We start from the raw sequence: 16,376 nt of genomic DNA, 5'->3' as shown, positions 1-16,376 counted from the left end.
TATAAGGTAACTCAATCAAACAGACTGAATTCTATTTCCAGTTCATGCATTTTGGTTGCATACAAAATGATGAGAGAGAATGTAAAACTATATCTATGCGATTGGATGCTAGATGAGTTGTTAATAAAACTAGGAAAAGTTAAGGGTGAAAAGAAGGGTACATTCCGATATGGCAACTTGATAGTTTGCTTGATGTTATATTTCATGAATGATACACCCCATTTTGGTAAGAGGTGAGGCATTTGACATCCCGATGGGGAGATAATTGAAGCAATCAATTGCTACTTTAGGAAGTTAGAGAGATGATAAGGTATGGGGATATTTCAAAGCATTCCATAGATCTATGAGGTCTAGGGTAAGGGTACTTGAGAAAATTGTAGAAAAATATTCAATCGACATATGCTTCATGGTAAAGAAGGATGAAACACTTATGGAAGTAGTTAAGCCCTGAAATATTTGGATTGAAGAAATGGGATATGAGGTGGATGCAAAAATTCTTGATGCCTATGTAAAAATGTTGATTGATGTACCAATTGATGAGGCAGAGAAGCCCTGTGGTACTGCACAACAGAAAACACAAGAGGTTGAAACATAGTTCAACCGGAAGGAAAGAGAGAAGCAGAAATGGAAAGAAAGCAAATTTGTGGAGAAGGTCTCAAAGGACATTAAAGCTTTAATTGATGTTGTCCCAGAGAAAGGCAAGAAGAGGAAGAATCCTAAAGTACATATTGAGCCTGTTACTACAGAATCAGAATCTGAGGATGACACATCATTGGCATTTAAGAGGGTTGTTAGGAATAAAACCGAGGAAACAAAGGTAGAAGATAAGAAGCAACCAATCAGGAAGGTTAAAATCAAAATACCGACACAAAATAAAGCACCAAAGGCAATGCCTTCAGCTGCATATGACACTGCAAAGAGGAAGAAGAATAGTGACATTGACTTAGCAATTGAATCTACTAATGTGACTATCATACCACCTAAAACTTGTGCAAAATTAGTAGATGAAATCACTAAAGATGGCATGTTGAAGAATGTTCAATTTTATTTTGAACACTTAGAGGATGATGAACAAAGAGAGGTAGAGGAATCAGTCTTATTATATCTGGATATTTATAAGAAAGCCTTAATAGAAATAGAAAATCAAATACTCGCTGAATTTTATAATATGTTAGATGCTAGAAGATTGTTAGCTATGCAAGAAGATAAGCATATTAAAATTCAAGAGCTATTATCTATTTGTGTTACTATTTCTCCAGATAGAATGGAAAAGACACTTGAGGTGGAAGATAGAAAAGTTTTTAATAGAAAACATAGAATAACTAGTTTGATGCTAGGAAGAGTAAATGAAATAATAAAGGAGACTCAAAAAGAATGGGTTAAATTCCTTGGAGAGAACAAAGGATTCTTTACTTCACTAGAGACCAAGATAGATACTATAGATACCCTGGTTGAAGGAAAAGGAAAGGGGATTATGGGTACTTAACCCTCAGTTTTGAAAAATATTAAGATAGTGGAAATTGAGCCCCCGGTAAATACAGATGTATAGGTAAATATTGAGATATCGATTAATAAAGAGAGTGAACAAGATAATTTTGTACAAGATACTAATATTGAGGATAATTGTCCTCTGGATACAAATGTACAAATTGAGGTTACAGTTCCTACAAAGGAACCGATAGTTACATAGAATGCACCAAGTGGCCAAGCCACCGGTGCAAGCGAGGAAGTTATAAAGGATAAATCTTTAGAAGAGAAGAAAGGGGAATCCGACAGGGAACTGGTATTTGGTCCATCATTGTTGTCAATTGATACCTCCCAGGTCGAAAATAAAAACATAACAGAGATGAGTCCCACTAAACTCATGATGATGGCAACACAAAAACTAATGAAAGAAGGATCCACAGATAAAGGGATTATTGATCAATCAATCACTGTTTTACACAGAGTGGTCCCAGAGTGCAAGATTGAAAATGAAGCGAGCCCATCCGGAAAGCTTAAGATATTTACTGAGCATATTTCAATGGATTTTCAATCCTTACAACAGATTTCAAACCGACAAGCACTAGAGAGGTTTACTCAGGCTAAGAGAGCTGCATTTGATCAGGTAATTGAATCTGGGAAAAATAAGATTGATGAGAAGCTGAAACTAATAGAAAATTCTTTGAAGCAATGTACAAATGTATATAGGGTATGTTGTAACAATGATGTACTTACAACTAATGTGGATAAAAAGATAAAATAAATTCAAGAGAAAACTGCAAATATAGCTAATTCTTTTGATGGATTGATTTCATTGACCACATCAATTGATGGTCAAATTTTGATTTTGGAGAACCAAATTTATGTTCTTGAGAAGGAAAGAGATAAAATAATAAGAAGAGCCAAAAGTCTGAGAGGCTTGGTGAGTACCTAGCTGGATTCACTCAGTGTACACAAGAAATAATGCATGGATATGGTGGGAAAGCCCACACCGGCAAAGGTAAATGAGAAAGAGTCATTTGCACATATATTGAGTGGACTTGTATCTATTTTCGGTACATTCAAAATAGGTTGGGATACTTATCTTGAGCTACTCGAGAAGGTTTATCTAGAAATTTTGAAATTTGTCAAGCTCCGGTAAGACATTTTGAGATATTCATTGTATAATTCTTTTTCTTTGACATTCTTTCTAGAATTTTTTATGGCATTAATGTCAAAGAGGGAGTAGTATAGATTTGAAAAAAAAAGGAATTGTATACATTAGGGGGAGTCATGGAGTTATGGAGATGTGGAGTATTTTGCATTAATGGATAATGGATATTCGGCTTAGGGGAGGCAGGGCAAGATGAAACTGGCAGATTAAACCTTGACCATTTTTCACATGAGTGTTTCCATCAATGCCAAAGGGGGAGATTGTTTGCAATTGACACTCAATTGGTTGATTTCACTATGTTGTCATTGATGGCAAAATGGCATTTTGTTCTGGCTTCATTTTTTGGTTCAGTTGTGTACTGGTAGGCACTTCACAAATACTACATCGGCACTGGCACCGACAAGACAAAAGGATTTCTTTCGTTACCGACAATGTAGGTCGACATGGTTTAGTAAAGGTTATCAGTATTGGAGGCTGACATATCTTGGATCCAACATCGACAATTGGTTCTAATATTTATGCATTTATGTTATCTGGCCAATATGTAATTTGATATTGTATATATCTTTGTAAGCTGACATAAGGCATGTAAATTTGTATAGGGTATATAAGTCAATTTGATAGATCATTTTGATATAGACATGAGATAGGAGATTATGGATATGCGAATGTAATATGATGCAAAATAATTTAGAGAGATTATGTATGTGAGGAAATTTATGTAAGGGTTTGGGGTTTCAGACCATAATAGATAGAGCTTAAACCAAAACTGTATTCTGGAATAGAAGATGCTATCTTAGTAGTTCAACACTTCTCCGGATTGTAGTCTGTATTTTTATGTAGTCAGTGAGGCTCTTTTTGTGATTGAGCAGTGTGCTCTAGCCTATAAGCCTTCCAGCAAGTGCAGGCCCCTCATATTTTGTAATATCTCTTCATATGGCTAGTGGATTGATATTGTGGGTCACAAATCCCACCGTGGTTTTTCCTCTTTGAGGTTTTCCAAATATAAATCTGTGTGTTATGGTTCTCATTTATGTGATTGGCTTATTGGTTGCTTTACTTCTTTCAATTTTGTATGTACCGGTATACCAGTTGGTGTATGCATTTTTTAATAAGGTTAAAATTAATCATTCTGGTATAACACTGATTCACCCCCCTCTCAATGTTATTGGATTCCAACATATTATGTGTTATATTGATGTTTTGTCATTGATGTGAACACTAGCTATTCTATCTACTTTACCAATATCCTTCTTGTCCCGGTAGGCTATTTGGTTTCTGGTTGGATTGGATCATGATGATGTGGTATGCTCTGGTATGTTTGGGTTATGGAATTGGCTTATTCATGCTACTCAGATTCATGTTCAGTCAGTTGGTTTTGGATTTGGTGATCAGATGCTATCCTATTTGCTAGAAAGCTTGGTTTGTTGTTCCGGTGAGGGTTTCACTGGCAGAGCTTTGATGAAGATATTTGATGTTATGCATAAGTGGTGTTGGTGTTGCTTCTAGTGGAGATTCAAGATACTGATTGTGATCATGTTTGAGACTTAGTTTATTGGGATTATTTCTTTGGGGTGTATGGACCTATATTGGGTCCTGATATTATCTAGGTTATGGATCGGCTTAATGTAATGTGTGGATTGGACTTCTCCATGTGTTTTTGAGATGTCTTATGAGTTGGATATGATTTGTTTGGTCTAAGGCTGACATGTTTTGTAATTATGTAATTGTTTTATTGTCTGGTGGCTGACCTTATTGTTTTTGGTTGAGGGTTTGTATATATATGATGTAAGATCTCATTGTAGATCATATGTATAAGGGATTGTTATAGGAGTGAATAATGTAATAATCATTCAGGAAAAGGATTTGGTCGATCATTGGTGATCGATTTGGGTTTATGTAAGAGGATTTAGTCCTCTGATATTGAGCTTAACCAGAATTGTACTTAGGCATAGGAGATGTTATCTTTGCAGTTCATTCATTCTTCCAAATTCTAGTCTAGATTTCTATGTAGTTAGTGAGACTCCTTTCGTGATGAGAAGTGTTCTCTAAGTTGTTGGCCTTCCTGCAAGTGCAGGCCCCTCAAGTGTAATTCACATACTTACTGCATAAGTATTATCTAACTGTGGGTAGGCTTTCAACCGTGGTTTTTCCCTTTATTGGGTTTTCCACATATAAATATTGGTGTCATGTGGATGGTATTTATTCTTTGATTATTGTTTATGCTTAATTGGTTTATCTTCTATTTTAGTATTGATCTTTTGGGTTTTGGTATTAAATTTTTAATTACTAAGTGTTCTGGTAATCCGAGACAACTGATTCACCCCCCCCCCCTCTCAGTTGTCTTCCGGTTATTTGAGTTGTCTAACAATTGGTAGCAGAGCTATAGTCCTCTCTGCAGAAGCTTAACTGCTTGAGGAAGATCCTATGGTGACTAACAGTTCAAGTTCATCTAGTTCATTTGGAGCTATCTTTTAGAGAGATATTCCTAGGCTTGATGGAACAAATTAAAGAGTATGGAAGATTCAAATGGAGACTCATCTAAGATGTCTTGGTAAGGAAATTTGGGAGATCACAGAGAATGGTGTTACACCTTATAATCTGACATCTGGCAATCCTCCTCCAACAAACTTGGATAAGGAGCTTGAGATAGTAGAGAAAGAGAAGCCCTCTTGTGTGAACTTTATGATCAACAAATAGTGGGATTAACTGACAAATCATCTGCAAAGGCTATATGGGATAAGTTGGAGACTCTTCATGAAGGTGACCCTACTATGAAGATTGCTAAACTTGAAGGTTACTTGGTGAGATATGAAAACTTGAAGATGGAAGAAGATTAAAGGATTACTGCATTCATGGAAAGGGTAAATGAGATTGTTATGGGAATTCAATGTTGTGGTGGAACTCTGAGTGAAGATGAAATAGCTTCTAAAGTTCTGAGAGCTTTACCACCGGCTTACAAGATGAAGACTACTACAATTAATGAATTGAGAACAATGGGTGATACTTCTATCAATAGAGATACCTTGGTTTGGAATTCATCTACTTTTGAGCTTGAAGAATTCAGACCTTCTGGAGCTCTCATATCTAAACCTGCTTTTCATGCATCTACATCATCAACCAGCAAGAAAGATTGGAGAGATTTATATGCAAAGGAATTGGATGATATGAAGTGAGAAGATGAAGAATTTGAGAAAATTGAAGCCCTATTTGCTAGAAGAGTACCTAAAGGACCGACAGGAAGTAAGTATGAAGAAAAAGCACCTTTTAAATGTTTTGCATGTAATAAGATTGGTCATTTTGCATCTAGATGTCCTAAAAGGAATACAAGATTTGAAGAGAGAGCTATAAGATCTTTTAAGCCTAACCCTAGATATCAGAACAAGTATAAGTACAGGAAAAATAGAGATGAATCATGCTACATAGCAGATGAGGAAGGTGTGACTGATTTTGATGAAGAACCAGCACAAGACTCTGCTAGTGGTTCCGACAATGGGAATGAATGGGTGTTCCTGGATATCAAGGAAGATGTTTTAGTACTGGAAGAGAATGTACCTAAAGAGAAGGCATTGGCTGCTAAAATTGAGGATAAGGATGAATGGGTAATTGATAGTGGATGTTCACATCATATGACTGGAGATAAAAGGAATTTTCTATCTTTGCAAGAATGTGATGGCGGTCTAGTTAGATTTGGAGATGACAAAGCATGTATGATCAAGGGAAAAGGAATTATATCATCGGATGGTATGCACAATACTGATAATATTTATTATGTTGAAGGTTTGAGGCATAATCTTTTGAGTGTAGGTCAATTGGTGGATAAGGGATTTCAATTATAGTTCAAGGATGGAAAATGCAAAATCATTAATAGATCTCATTTGGAGATTACAACCGGTACACAGACAAAAGGTAATATATTTCATTTAAATTCTGGTGAGAAGACATGTTTGATTGCACAAATTGATGAGAGTTGACTATGGTATAAAAGGCTATGTCATGTGAATTTTGATTGCATTGTAAAGATCAATTCAACTAAGGCAGTTAGAGATATACCTAAGATTATGAAGCCCTAGAATCTGGTATGTAAAGAATGTCAAATGGGAAAAAAGGCTAGAACCTCTTTTAGATTATACAAGACAAATCTAATGATGTTATTGATCTTATTCATACTGATTTGTGTGACCCTGCTAGAGTTGAAAGTTATCAAGGTGATAGATATTTTCTACTAATCATTGATGATTATTCTAGAATGGCGTGGGTTACTTTTCTAAGGGAGAAATTTGAGGCTTTTGAAAAGTTTAAAATATTTAAGGCTAAAGTTGAGACTGAGACATGATTGAAGATTAAATACTTAAGGTCAGATCATGGTGGAGAATTCACATCCGGTGAGTTTAATAACTTTTTTGAGAAGCATGGTATAACAAGACAATTTTCTGCTACCCGGACACCTCAGCAAAATGGAGTTGTGGAAAGGAAGAACAAAACTATCTTAGATGTTGCTAGAACAATGATGATGGAAGCTAGTCTACCTCATTTCTACTAGAGAGAAGCAGTGAGTAAAATGGTTTATACATTCAACAAAGTACATATCAAAGGAGAAACCGGTAAGACACCTTATGAATTATGATATGGCAATACACCTATAGTTAAGTATTTAAGAATATTTGGTAGTAAATGTTATATCAAGAGAGATGATATCATTGGAAAATTTGATCCTAGATGTGATGAAGGAATTTTTCTTGGTTATTCTAATGAAAGAAAAGCATATAGATGTTCTAACAAGAGATTGCAGAGAATTGTGGAGAGTGTTAATGTCAAGGTGGATAAGCTGAATAGAAGTCAAATCAGAGTTTATGATCAAGAACCGACAGTGGAAATGGTCATAACTGAACTGGTAACACCTTTACCAAAACATAATGTTGAACCAGTTATTGTGGCAGTTTCAGAAAATTCAATAGTAACTGAGGAACTGAGAAGAGGAACAGAGAATCAAAAGACTCCTAGGTATGTGACATTGAATCATTCAGAAGATCGGATCATTGGGGATAAGAACAATGGACTGATCACAAGAAGGAGATTGGCATCAAATGAGGTATGTTTAATTTCTCAAGTTTAACCGGTATCAATAATTGGAGAATGTAGAGATGAATGTTGGTTGAAAGCTATGGAAGAAAAATTAGATCAGATTGAGAAGAATAACACATGGACTTTAGTTCCCTGACCTAAAAATAAGAATGTTATTGGAACTAAATGGGTTTTAAGGAATAAACTGAATTAAGATAATAAGTTGTAAGGAATAAAGCTAGATTGGTTGGTAAAGGATATTCTCAAAAGGAAGGAATTGATTATGGTGAAACTTTTGCACGTCTAGCTAGGATTGAAGCTATAAGATTATTTCTTGCCTATGCTGCCTATAAGAACTACAAGGTTTATCAGATGGATTTCAAGTGTGCATTCTAGAATGGGGATCTTGATGAGGAAGTTTATATTGAGCAACCTAATGGTTTTTCACTTTCTGATGATAAAAACATGCTTTGCAGGTTAAGGAAATCTTTATATGGATTGAAACAGGCACATAGGGCTTGGTATGCAAGGTTAGATAACTATCTTTTAAGGCTTGGTTTCAGTAAAGGTAATGCTGACAGTAATATGTATTGTAAAGTGACTAATGATGATATACTGATTATTGACATTTTTGTTGATGACATCATTTTTGGAGGTGAAGATAAGTTGTGCATGGAATTTTTCTAGAAATATGGAGAAAGAATTTGAAATGTCTATAATTGGGGAAATGAATTTTTTCTTAGGTTTGCATATTACTCAAACTGATATAGGTATTTCCATCTATCAAACTAAGTATGCTAGGGAATTGTTGAAGAAATCTGGTATGGAAGATTCTAAACTGGTAAGTACTCCTATGGTTACAAGTGATTTGTCAAGGAAAGATGAATCTGCATCGGTAAATCCTACAAGATACAAATCTATGATTGGAGGTTTGCTATATTTGAATTAGACTAGGCCTGACATAATGAATGTTGTTTGTATTGCATCTAGATTTCAGAGTGATCTTAGAGAAAATCATGATAGTGCGATGAGAATAATTTTTAGATACTTGCAAGGTACATCAGAATATGGTTTATGGTAATGTAAAGATGATGACTTTACTTTATGTGCATATATAGATGCAGAGTGGGCAATTGATGTTGATGACCAGAAAAGTACTTTCGGTTGAGCTTTCTTTCTTTGAAAGAAGTTGGTTTCATGGATCAGCAAGAAGCAATCATTTACTTATTTATCTACTGTTGAAGCTGAGTATGTCACTGTTGCTACTAACTTTACACAAGTTCTATGGATGAAGAAAATGTTGAAGGATATCAAAGTGCATTGCATTAGACCGGTAGTTATTCACTGTGATAACTCTACTGCTATAGACATATCAAAGAATCTGGTATTTCACTCTAAGACAAAGCACATATCTATCAAGTATAACTTTTTGAAGGATAAGGTGGAAGAAAATGAAGTTAGATTGGTTAACATGAACACTAAAGAGAAGATTGCAGATATTTTCACTAAACCTTTGCCTAAGGAATCATTTGAGTACCAGGGAGACAGATTAGGGGTTTCTGCCCCTCCAACAGAGAACTGATTGATGTTATTTGGCATCAGTCCCATATGCATTATCAGAGATATTATTCATTCTGGCATTGATGTGGGGATGCTAATGCTCATAGGGAGTAGTTAGCCTTGTGTTTCAGTGGTTTTTGTTTTTTCTTTGATATTTTTATCAGATTTCTGGTATTGATGTTAAAGGGGGAGAGATATTGTTGTGAAAAACTTAAGAAGTTGTATACATTAGGGGGAGAGATACTTTATGTGTAATACGGAGCTTTATAAAGATATCATTCACAGTGGGACTTTGGTCTTTGTTTCAAAACTTCATTTCTATATCTTTTTGTGGGAGATTGTTGGATGTCTTCCATTGGGGGAGACTTTTTTGGCATTTTCTTGGTACTTAGATATTTTTCACATTTAGTGTTTCCATCAATGCCAAAGGGGGAGATTGTTGGCCATTTGGATGAATTGATTATGTGTTTCATTGATGTTTTGTCATTGATGTCAACACTAGCTATTATGGCTGCTTTACCAGTATCCTTCTAGTCCCGGTAGGCTATTTGGTTTTTGGTTGGATTGGATCATGATGCTCTAATATTCTCCAGTATGTTTGAGTTATGGAATTGGCCTATTCATGCTACTCAGATTCATGTTCACTCAGTTGGTTTTGGATTTGGAGATCAGATGCTATCATGTTTGCTAGAGAGCTTGGTTTGTTGTTCTGGCAAGGGTTTCACCAACAGAGCTTTGATGTTATGCATAAGTGGTGTTGGTGCATCTTCTAATGGAGATTCGGGATGTTGATTATGATCATGTTTGAGACTTAGTTGATTGGGATTATTGCTTTGGCATGTATGGACCTATATTGGGTCTCAGTATTATCTAGGTTATGAACCGACTTAATGTAACGTGTGGATTGGACCTCTTGATGTGTTTTCGATATGTCTTATGAGTTGGTTATTATTTGTTTTGTCTAAGGCTGACATGTTTTGTAATTATGTAAATTTTTTATTTTCTGGTGGCCGACCTTATTGTTTGTGGTCGAGGGTTTGTATATATATGATGTAAGATCTCATTGTATATCATATGTGTAAGGGATTGGTATAGGAACGAATAATGTAATAGTCATTCAGGAAGAGGATTTGGTCGATCATTGTAATACCCTAAAATCGGTAATCTAAACCATGGGCCCCTAATCTTGACAAACATCACCAAGGTCCTAACCAAGGGCAATTAAATCAATCTTGAGCACATTAATTAATTCTTTAATCATCAAATATTACATGGCAAGTGAATTACTCAATATTAATTAAATATTTATTTAATTAATTGAATCATTCCAAGAATATCATTTTGATCAATTATCCTATTTAATTTATTAAATATCCTAGCATATTTAATTAATTAATAAATTTGCCATTTAATCATAAAAAAGGAATTAATTTATTACAAAAGAGGAATTAATTACAAAGCAAGAGTTAAATTGAAAATAGAATAAAAGAATTGAATTGAGAGAGAAATCAAACTTGAGATATTATTTCTTTTTCTAAATTGAGAACTTGAAATCAGAAAAGAAATTAAAAGGAATTATTAATTGCTTTCTCTAAAATTGGAACTTAAAGCTTTTGAGAAAAAGAAGTTCAGTTGCATTGAAAAGACTCTTTTCTTGAATAAATCGAAGAATATGCATGGAATTACCTATTTTTATCACAAGTGCATGGAATTAATTAATTCTTATTTCTAATGTAGCTTGAACTTCTTATTTGAATGCATTTCAATTAAATTATAATTGGAATCTATCTCAAGGTTAATTGAACCTGATTTATCAATTATTTCAATTAATTCTAAATTGTGTTTTTTCTTGATCTCTGTTGTCAATTTCTATAAATTCAGCCTTCAGCTCTCATTAAAATCACCCCAAATATACTTGAGAAACACCTTGGAGATTATTATTATGTTGCTTTTGCTCTGGAGTCATTGAAGATATTGTACTTGCTTTTTTGAGATTATTGCATCTTAGTTTAGCTTTTTGCATATTTAGTTTATTCGTTATTGCCTGAATCCATTATTGCTTGAATTCCATACTGCTTGAATTATTCATCCATCTTGCATCCATTTAGCTTAATCTCATGCTCATATAGATTAAATCCTTCATCTTGGTGTAGTCTAGTCACTGGTGTTGCTTATAAAAATCTGAGAGCAATCTTATACTCGCATCTTTTAGAAGGCAATTAGTCAATTTGTTATGGTTTTATTATTCATGCTTATATCTGTCTAACCATACATGTAATGACTAAATTGAAGTGTTGTGCTTGCAGCTATCAGACTTGTTTTCACTTTTTCACACACACATTTCTAGTGCCCACCGTGGGGCCTAAGACTACTTTTTTTTCGGCCTCCAAGACTAACTATTTATTTTTATTTTTTTGGATTTTTGACTTTTCAGATTTTCGTTCGTACAGTTTCTGCGAATTGTCATATGACATTTCCCATACACTCGAACAAAAAATTGTAGGTGTCGTACGATTAGGTACGGTTTATCATACGATCTGGTAAGAATTGTCGTACGATTCTATACTTTCCTGGTTAAAAAACAAATTTCATTCTTTCGATTTTCTGTCCAAATTGATTATACTGGTGCTGACCCTAGCTGGTTATCTATTTATCTAAGAAATTTTCATAGCCTAATCAATTTTTTGTAGAAAGCTTGTCGAAGAATATGCTTGTCGCACAAAGACAATATGACTACTGATTTGTTGTCTTTATAGGTTGCCTGAGAAACATCATGTATTCTTGAAATTCATTTTTAGGCACCTAACTTTCTATCTGGTTAAAGAACAAATCTGTATTTTGTGTTTTAAGTAAATTCTAAGAAGTAGGAGAGTATGCTCTTGTCTGCATAGACAATCAGAAATCCAGACCCTTGAGGCATTTTCTTTAAGTTTGAGATTTGTACATCTTTAGCGGGCCTACCCTCTCGAGGAGCTAATAACTCTTTAAGCCATTACGGTCGATGACAGGGGAATGGCCCAAGTGGGAATGGCTAAACACCAAGTACTCCAACCCACTATAAAACAAACATGATTTGATGAAAATCAAGTCAATGATAGTGCTCGGGAATAGCTCTCCTTTGTACGTTCGGGTATATTAAACCCTGGTTTTCAAGGCTGGGAGACCTCTTAATTGAGTTTATACCTCGACATGCGGAATAGACCCCTTACTAGTTCCAATTCAAATTAGAAGGTACCCAGTTCACCTCCGAAAGGGGGGATAATCTTTTTGTAAGAGAGATAGTAACTCTCCCAAGATACTTGTCATTTTATGCCCCCATTAGCATTTGGAGTTGGCTAATACGGCATTGAGAATCCATTGCGTGAGACTCAAAGACCGTATTCTGATTAGCTATTGGGTGTGTACCTGAGTCTACAAGCAAAGGTTTTCTTATCTCACCAATTTCCATAGGGTTTGCATGCTGTGATTGGAGTTATTATTCATATTACGTGTTTTTCTATGTTTTTATCCCTGAAACTGAAACTGAAATACCAAAACTGGAGAAAACAAGAAACAACTCAGTGATCAAAAACTCTGTCCAAAACTAGTCTATCCTAGTCGAAACTCTGTCCAAAACTGGTATATCCTAAGTCGAAACTCTGTCCAAAACTAGTCTATCCCAATCAAAACTCTATCCACAACTAGTCTATGCTAGATCAAAACTCTGTCTGTGTCCAAAACTAGTCTATCCTAGTCAAAACTCTGTCTGTGTCACAAACTAGTATACCTTAGCTATCAAAAAATCAGTCGACCTCTAAACTGCTCATCGCCAGTCAGCGATAAAAAATCAGTCCATCTCAAATCTGGTCATACTCAGTCATTGAAAACTTAGAATTTTTCCTCTGACCATTAAATAGTCGTATGAGTCTTCTTATTTATCGTCCTAGTTCATATCTTGTATCGTATGATTTTCTATTAGTCCTAACAGTCTGTTGTTTCATCTTCAATCCTGTGTCGTATGAATCCTAATTACCTGTCAACCACTTCTGAGAATTTTCGTATGAGCTTTACTCTAGTGTCGTACGATAAAATATTACATTGAACAGTCTATCATTCTAGACATACCCATATGTCGTACGGTACTAGGCAGGAACTCGTACGAAACACTATTGTTGTCATCCTGAAAATACTGAATTGTCTTCTGGTCCTGCGAAACCTATCATACAAGTCTCTGATTTTGTCACTCCATAATAGTCAAACTTGCCTAAAATAGCCTACAATGAGCATAAAACTGGTTATCATCATCCTGAGCATAAACAGATCAAAACGGTGTACCTCTGCCATTTGTGTTGCATGATTTTGTCGATCGTCTTTTAGCTAGTTCAGTCAACTACATATCAAACCTAAGTCACTTAGATAATGTCTTATACAGGATAGATCTTTCTTGAAACTAGACTAAGTCTTAGTCACTTCTCTCGGATAAACTTAGATAAATGTCTTATACAGGATTGATCGTTCCTAAAACCAGACTAAATCTTAGTTTCTTCTCTCAAACAATACGTTAACCGAACAACTAGCTCTGAATTTGATCTTAACTTCTGCATCGCAAATAGCTTTAGGTCACACCAATCAATAAAAATACATATTCAAACTAGGAGTTCTCATAAGAAAGATGCCAAAGGCAAAGGGCAACCCTTTTCATATAAAGATAATCCATTTTACAAAGAGGATCCCTTGACTGATAAACCTTTATCTCCCACTATACCTAGAACATAACAAAATGATGAAGACAACCTTAGTATTCATGAAACCGATAATGATTCCTCATCAAGTGAAGCTGAAGATTCTGAACCTCCAGAAAAAGATATTCATAAATGTCAAAAGGATAAACATTTCCGAAAAATGATGAAGGCAATCATGGCTAGAGAAAAAGAAGACTATTTTCTAGAACTAGCCAAACAAGGCGCCGAACTTCCTACTGGATATGACGTTTAGACTTTCATCACTAAAAAGGAAGAATCACCTATAATAATGGTCCACGGATAATTACAAGCTTTACAGACTGAGATCATAGAACTGAAAAACAAGGATAAATCCCCAAAACAATATTCTCTAGAGACAATATGCCCACTTCCATTTGACAAAAACCTATACATGCCTCCATTCCCTTCACGAGTTGAGATTCCAAAATTTGACAAATATGATGGTACCTCAGATCCTTAAGATCATGTCAGAGAATTTTGTGCTGCATGCATGGAGCTCATGCACAATCAAACGTATCTCATGTGCCTTTTTCCGAGGAGTTTGGGAGGAAAAGCTATGTAATGGTTCTCAAGTCTACCTAAGGGGATAAAAACTTTTGAAGAACTAATCCAACTATTTTTACAACAATACTCCTACAACATTCGACATCTTGTTACTATGATCAAACTTTGCAATACCAAACAGAAAACAGGGGAGCCTTTTCTCACTTTCCTCCAATGTTGGAGAAATATGTTCTCTAGGTATTCACAGCCTATCCCAGATTCTGAGAAAATGGATATATTCATCAACAATCTAATCCTTGAATTGAAATATAGTATCCAAATGCAAGTGCACCCATCATTTAACAAAATGGTAGATAATTCTATCCGATCGGAAGATGTGCTTATAAAGAAAGGAGATATCTCACCTTGGAAAGAAACACAACTAGGATCTAGCTCCAAAGAGAAGAACAAGTATTGGAAGTATGGCAAAGACAACAATAAGAACGTTGTTAATGATGGAGTAGTAGACACTATTAAAACCAACTCAAAGCCAATGATATTCAACTTGGCTAGTGGCACACAAGCACTCAAAGTAGCTAAAACCGCAGCAGAAAATCCTTCAAAGAAAACAAAAGAGTGGTTCAAAGAGAAACCCTGGCTTTCAAAACCTAGACGTGAATACTGCGACTACCATTGGAATAAAGGTCATAACACAAACAACTGCATGAAGCTCATGAATGAGATTCAAGATCTCATAGACGCTGGTAAAATTGTTGTCGGGAATCATCCGACAAATGCTAATCATAAAGCTTTTAAAGACCCCTTACATGTTTACAAACAAGGTGATTCCTCAAAGACCAAAGGAGGTGCCAAAGTAAATTATACTTATACCAGCAATGACAACGTCATCAACATGATTGAGCCTTCCCAATTTGAATATTACAATGTGATCATAATCCAAGATAAACAAAATGAATCATGATATGCAAAGGCTATGACCCGTTCTCAAAAGAAAGTAACTCTCCAAGGAGCTAGTTCTTCAACTTCTGCTCAAACAACGTCAAACCTACCAGCCTCGTCAAACAAACAAAAAGAATCAACATTTGATAAATTTAAAAGCCTAACTTCATCATCATCCTATGGATATAGCATTGTTGAACAGTTGAAAAAGACAAAAGCTCAAATTTCCATCTTTGAATTACAAAAAATCTCTCTGCTCATAAAGAAATATTGGACAACGCCTTGCTCACCACTAATATTCTAAAAGATTTAGATATCGATCGGTTTCAATCTATGGTGGGTCATCTGAATTCACCTCACTATCTGGACTTCTCTGAAGAAGATGACAACTCGCTAAATCATCCACATAACTAGCCATTGCACATTAAAGCCATGATCCATAAACACAAAGTCAAATGTGTTTTGATAGATGGAGGCACGAGGTTGAATATCTGTACTTATAGTCTGCTTACACAACTAGGATTTTCTAAAAATGTCATTGATCCAGTCAAGAAAATAACAATTAAAGCCTATGATGAAGAGGAAAGGACCTCTAAAGGCTTGGTATCATTACCAATCAGGATGGGACCTGTAGAAAGAGATGTCATTTTCCAGGTACTTGATCTTCCTCTGTCATACAATATCTTACCAAGCAAAGCATGGATTCATGAAATGAAGGTAGTTCCATCTACATACCATCAATGCTTAAAATTTCCTTATAACGGAGTTGAGGTCAGTATTCCTGCTGATACAAATGTCCCCTGTAATGCATTGACAAAAGGTGTTGATACCTATGTGCCCCATAATAGAGAAACCTCTACAAATGAAAGTTCAGAAGCCCTGATGAAAGACTTGGAAAAGAAATTGAAAATTACCAATACTAGCATGGATGG

Source organism: Cryptomeria japonica, chromosome 8 (assembly GCF_030272615.1).
Source record: "Cryptomeria japonica chromosome 8, Sugi_1.0, whole genome shotgun sequence".
Taxonomy (NCBI): Eukaryota; Viridiplantae; Streptophyta; class Pinopsida; order Cupressales; family Cupressaceae; genus Cryptomeria; species Cryptomeria japonica.
Note: the sequence above shows the minus strand (reverse complement) of the source record.